The following is a 6,618-nucleotide window of genomic DNA, read 5'->3' as shown; positions in this document are numbered from 1 at the left end:
CACCAGCAGGGAAAAAAGTTCCAACATTGCTCACGCTATAATTGGAAGGATTGAGGGCCTTATAAAGGTGAGGTCTGATTGCAGTAAGTGGAAATGAATGTACAGTTGCCAGTGTTGGTGTTACACTACCACCTGTCGTCTGTAACCAGAATTGTGGCTGATCCTCACATGCTGCAGTTGTTAGTATAGATGTTGCACACCACCTGTTGTCTGTAGCTGGAATTATGGCAGATCCTCACATCAAACAGGCAATATTATATGATCACTATCCATGTTGGTCCACATATATTTAGTGATTAGTAAATTAATTTTAGAATATCACTCTCTTACTATAATGTTATCACTCTGTATGCCACCATTCCACCATAAGTTAAGTAAGGGTGCCCCATAACCCCCTGAAATTGATTTTAGTTTTTATACACTATATGAACAAAAGTGTTTGGCCACACCTGTTAATTATTGAATTGAGGTGTTTCAATCAGACCCTTTGCCAGAGGTGTATAAAATCCAGCCCCTAGCCATGCAGTCCCAATTTGCAAACACTTGTGATACAAAATGGGTCTTTCTGAAGAACTCAGTAACTTCAAGGGTGGTACTGTGATAGGATGTCACCTTACAATAAGATGGTTCATGAGATTTCATCCCTGCTGGATCTTACGGTCAACATAAGTGATAATATTAGAAAGTAGAAATGTTTAGGAACAACAGCAACTCAGTCACGAAGCGGAAGACCACATAAAATCACAGATCAGGGTCAACGACTGCTAAGGCGCATGGTGCGTAAAAGTCACCAAGATTCTGCTAATTTTATAGCTGGAAAATTCCGAACTTACACTGGCATTAATGTAAGCACAAAAACTGTGTGGCGGGTGCTTAATGGAATGGGTTTCCATGGACAAGCAGCTGCATGTAGCCTCACATCACAAAGACCAATGCCAAGCGTCGGATGAAGTGGTGTAAAGCACACCGGCACTGTAATGTGGCGCACTGGAAACGTGTTCTGTGGAGTGACAAATCACACTTCTCTGTTTGGCAGTCAGATGGGCGAGTCTGGGTTTGGCTGATGCCAGGATAACGTTACCTGCCTGACTGTATTATGTCAACTGTTTTCAGGGTGTGGGCTAGGCCCCTTATCTCCAGTGAAGGGCATTCTTAATGCTTCAGCATACCAAGATATTTTGGACAATGCTATGCTTACAACTTTATGGTAACAGTTTGGGGAAGGCCCTTTTCTATTCCAACACAACTGTTCCCCATGCTGTCATGGGAAACCCCCTTATACTAAAAACAGAGCTCACGTCTATGTAATTCTCATTGTGTTGTGGTGCTACAGCATAGTAACCTTGTCTCTCATGGTTTGTTATTTTATTCAAGTGTGTTCCAGTGGAATTACAAAAGTTGATCATTTGAACAAAGAACAGAAGATATTTTAACAGGACTATTCGAATTACAAATTATAATGGACTCTCCATGGCCCTGTTTGGAATATGAGGGTTTTATTTGGACATGGTTACAATCATAATTGGATTCCAAGCTTCTAAAAACAAAGGAAGACATCTGTTGGTAAGAACAGTCATGGCCAAAAATTTTGAGAATGGCACAAGTATTAGTTTTCACAAAATTTGCTGCTTCAGTGTTTTTAGACCTTTTTGTCAGATATTGCTATGGTATACTGAAGTAAAAATACAAGCATTTCATAAGTGTCAAAGACTTTTATTGACAATTACATTAAGTTTATGCAAAGAGTCAATATTTGCAGTGTTGACCCTTCTTTTTGAAGACCTCTGCAATTCGCCCTGGCATGCTGTCACTCAACTTCTGGGCCACATACTGACTGATGGCCGCCCATTCTTGTCTAATCAATTCTTGTCAGACTTTGTGGGTTTTTGTTTGTCCAGCCGCCTCTTGAGGATAGTCCACAAGTTCTCTAATGGGATTAAGGTCTGGGGAGTTTCCTGGCCATGGACCCAAAATGTCAATGCTTTGATCACCAAGCCACTTATTTATAACTTTTGCTTTATGGCAAGGTGCTCCATCATGCTGGAATAGGCATTGTTTGTCACCAAACTGTTCTTGGATGGTTGGGAGAAGTTGCTCTTGGAGGATGTTTTTGGTACCATTCTTTATACATGGCTGTGTTCTTAGGCAAAATTGTGAGTGAGCCCACTCTCTTGGCTGAGAAACAACTCCACACATGAATACTCTCAGGATGCTTTACTGTTGGCATGACACATAACTGATGGTAGCGCTCACCTTTCCTTCTCCGGGCAAGCATTTTTCCAGACGCCCCAAACAATCTGAAAGGGGATTCATCAGAGAAATTGACTTTACCCCAGTCTTGAGCAGTCCAATCCCTGTACCTTTTGCAGAATATCAGTCTGTCCCTGATGCTTTTCATGGAGAGAAGTAACATCTTTGCAGGCCTTCTTGACACCAGGCCATCCTCCAAAAGTCTTCGCCTCACTGTGCATCCAGATGCACTCACACCTGCCTGCTGTCATTCCTGATCAAGCTCTGTACTGGTCGTGCCCCGTTACCGCAGCTGAATCAACTTTAGGAGACGTCCTGGAGCTTTCTGGACGTTCTTGGGTGCCCTGAAGCCTTCTTCACAACTATTGAACCTCTCTCCTTGAAACTCTTGATGATCCGATAATTGGTTGATTAAGGTGCAATCTTACTAGTGCAATATCCTTGCCTGTGAAGCCCTTTTTGTGCAAAGCAATGATGACTGCACATGTTTCCTTGAAGATAACAATGGTTAACAGCGGAAGATCAATGATTTCAAACACCACCCTCCTTTTAAAGCTTTCAGTCTGTTATTCTAACTCAATCAGCAAGACGGAGTGATTTAAAGTCTTGTCCTCGTCAACACTCTAACCTGTGTTAATGAGAGAATCACTGACCTGATGTCAGCTGGTCCTTTTGTGGCAGGGCTGAAATATAGTGGACATGTTGTTTCTGGGATAAAGTTCATGGTCAAAGAGGGACTTTAAAATAATTGCAATTCATCTGATCACACTTCATGACATTCTGGAGTATATGCAAATTGCCATCATAAAACTGAAGCAGCAGACTTTGTGAAAAATAATATTTGTGTCATTCTCAAAACTTTTGACCATGACTGTATTTGTTTTTTTTTATTTTTAATAAATAGATGTGGAGGGTGTGGCATTTTATTTTAGAGATTTTTTTTTTTTAAATAATGTGATTTTAAAGAGGCTGTTGTGGTCTATTTAACATTTTTCTTTGTGGTGCTACACATCACACCAACACATCGGTGTCAGTGCATGTTGGCACTTGTGGTTCTCCAAGTGCCATCGTGCCCTGACTGCCATAGGTAGTTCTACAAGCACCGGTATGCCCAGACTGTTAATTTAAAGCGGTAATGTTGGGACCCCGCAGGTTAAGTGTTTAAACACTTAACCCAACATTGCCGCTTTAAATTAAGATTAATAGAAGTCGTGATGACAGTAAAGTGTAGTGCCGGACAGGTCTTTATTTAAAATCACTTGCGGTCATCATTTTGCTTCATCGATGATCTACATAGTCAGTTTGCAGGTAATTCTATTAATATTTACATCGGTTTTTAACACTTTAGTTTTTTTATTTGTAGGTCAAGTGGGTGTCGGGATTTTCGCAATCGAAAAACTGTAACCAACCCTTATGGCTACAGGTACATCTATAGACATTTTAAGGGGTCAAAAAACTTCTAAGCAATAGATCTTGGAGAAGACCTATAATGAATTCTAAAGTGATAGGAAAGCGAGATCTTGTTTTAAAAAGAAAGGATACTCTCATCTAATATCTAACTTGCTTGTCCATAGGTTTGTATTGTGTCTCCTGGGTTATATGTCACATAAAAATGTCAACATTTAACTAGGTTTTAAGATTAACTATTACATTGCATTAGCTCAAATCCAAAATACGAACCTTCCTTAAGCTTAAACATATATCTAAATCCTAACTGTAGACAGATCTCTACATTTCACATATAAGTGAGCTCTATCAAAGCTTTGATCTTGAATAACAAAACTAATAACATTGGCACAGAAACCTTGTATCAGGGGACATTTCATTGAGAACACCCAACACTTAAAATGTATTTGAGTGGAGTTCAGTGAATGAAATTAAAAACAAACTGAGATTTACTTGCTGGGTATGTGTCATTTGCCAGATCCACTTTTCGTCCTGGATGACCTAAGCAGGTTCCTACTCTCTGCTATATGCTGCTACCACGGCCAAAACTCAATTATAATTTAGTATTCCTACATCATACAGCCTCTCTTTATAACACCACCTTCCCGGTATTTTCTAGGCACACAATTGCAATTAGAAGTATTCACGCCATTATATGTCACCCTCTTTATAGCACTACTGTCCCTGTAACACCAGTTTGGGTCTAATTTTTAGGCTGGTGTTTAATGTGCCTATTTATCAAAGATATCTCCTGCGTTAGGCAAACTAACAAAAAATATTGCAGTCCCCATACTTCTCAATGGGGACTGCAGTCTGAAGCTTAGCTTTTCGGAGCTTGACTGCAATAGCCAATGCCATATCAAAATGATGTTAGCAGCTGTAGCCTACAGACTACAGAATCACCAGAGAGGGAACCGAAGATGGTTGTGTATGCACAGTATAAACACCAGGTCAAAACCTGGAAGTTCACCGCTTAAGTAAGCAAGTGGCAAAAGAAGTGTCAATGGAGCACAGTCATCACAGGGACAACCTCTTACTGGATATGCTGTCCCGGCATGACTGTGATGGTAAATTGCTCATTTAAGTCATCGGTCATCACTCTCAATAGTGGTAATAACAGATGTTACTTAACAGGGAAAAATTGTTAAATAGTCCACATAAAGAAGGAGCTCTGTTGAATATTGATTTATGTTTTTATTTGAAAATGTCAGGGGCCAATGGGAGGAAAACACAAAGTTGGAATTTTCTCCAGGTCAGCAGAAGTAGATTACTCCTGGTTGGTGACACTGCTCACATCTGAGGACTTCACGGATCACGTTCTAGATGTCAGATCCTGTTATATCTCTAACAGTAAATTCCAGCAGTTCACTGAGGATGTACATAGCTGCACGTTCGGGATTCTGTATCACACCAAGAACAGAGGCAGACTCAACATCACTGACGTTACTGACTCTCTGTATGATGATGAATTGCTGTATCTGTATACTGTGCTTGGTAAGAGACATTGTGAATGTATGAAACATCTTTCTTTAATAATATAAGCCAGCATGTTATGGTTACATAAATTGATCTTCATAATGAAGAATGTTATTCATTTTCTAACTGATACATTTTTATCTGAATGATACAATGTTGGAGGTTGGTTGAGCATGTTTAAGGTATACATCTAGACTGAAAGACAGGTTAGGATGCATAGTAAGTGTTTATTTTGATTTAAGCAAAATAAACTAAAAAGGAAAACAAATAATATATTATCTGGTTGGCCAATGGCATTGATATGATAACATTTAGAACAGACTTGGTATGTAGCAGAGTTTACAGTTTTATAATTTGAGTAAAACATTTTGGAACAATGTTAAATATTACTCCTAAAATTGATCTATAAAGAGCAGATTCTATTATATCTAGTAAGTAACTAGCACATAACAAAGGAATAGTACACATGGGACAGTCAACAGCTGTTTTGTGCTGTCAAAGAAATTTGTTACCTTATTTAGTTAGAATACAGTACTATCACTAATATAATACTACCACTAATACTACCAATAATACTGTCCCTGCATTCTCCCCTATCTGCATGTCTGTCTTCCCTTGACACTGGTCCCACATACCTGTTCTCCCTTATTCCCTGTTTGCTCCCTTCATGCATGTCCCCTCATCTCCTGCCATCCTCTGTTTAACCCACTTGTCTTCCATGTCTGTTTTTCAGGTTTCTAGTTGCACACCCTCCTTTTTGTGACCACAGATAGACTAGTGCAGTATGTTAAAATGTTGAAATCTTATGGGAGTGCTCTGTACTAATGTCATTGCACAATCCTCCTGATGTATAAAGTGATGCTTGAGATAACCAGAGCACTTCAATCATGTAAAATATCTTTTGTGTGCAGGGAAGGAGAATGTGATTGTGGTGACTGATGATGTAACAGACAGCAGTGATCAGGAGAAGGACCGGATCCTGGAGAATCAGCCAAAGATTGCATATTGTGCTTATGACCTGATCCTCCTTTCACACAAAGAGAAGTCTGATGAAAAGGGGCAGCTGGCAAAGCAAAATATCCTTAACAGTTTCCTGAAGCCTGGTAGGCTCAACCGATCACCCCATAATAATCTTGTACCTTCTTATTACATCAATGGCGCGAGGCAGGTTTAGGTGAAAACAGAGCGATCAATGCATCACAGCGCTTGATCCTGATGTTCATCCCACTGAAATGTACTCAGCCCATATATACTTATGTATCATTGTATAAAAATGTATATATATCTGCTCAATACTTAGGTTAAAAATAATAATAATTTAAAAAATCTATTTCCAGAATCTTTGTCTGAAACACTGATCTACACTGTATCCCAATCCCAGATTCATTCAGCAAAAATATGTTGTTTAAAGTTAGGCAGAAAGAGCTTTGTATTATTTGAAAAATA

At 39.3% G+C, this 6,618-nt stretch overlaps 1 long non-coding RNA gene across 1 annotated transcript; it reads left to right on the top strand.

Moving 5' to 3' along the window:
• Positions 1 to 3,605: 3,605 nt before the first annotated feature.
• Positions 3,606 to 6,266, top strand: LOC142098585 (uncharacterized). The gene is made up of 3 exons (XR_012678357.1): positions 3,606 to 3,673; positions 4,908 to 5,190; positions 6,084 to 6,266. It is a non-coding gene; the product is annotated as an uncharacterized LOC142098585 (long non-coding RNA).
• The last annotated feature ends 352 nt before the right edge of the window (positions 6,267 to 6,618 follow it).

The sequence above is a fragment of the Mixophyes fleayi genome, chromosome 7 (assembly GCF_038048845.1).
Source record: "Mixophyes fleayi isolate aMixFle1 chromosome 7, aMixFle1.hap1, whole genome shotgun sequence".
NCBI lineage: Eukaryota > Metazoa > Chordata > Amphibia > Anura > Limnodynastidae > Mixophyes > Mixophyes fleayi.
The sequence above is the reverse complement of the archived record's forward strand: the minus strand, read 5'-3'. Positions and strand labels throughout refer to the sequence as shown.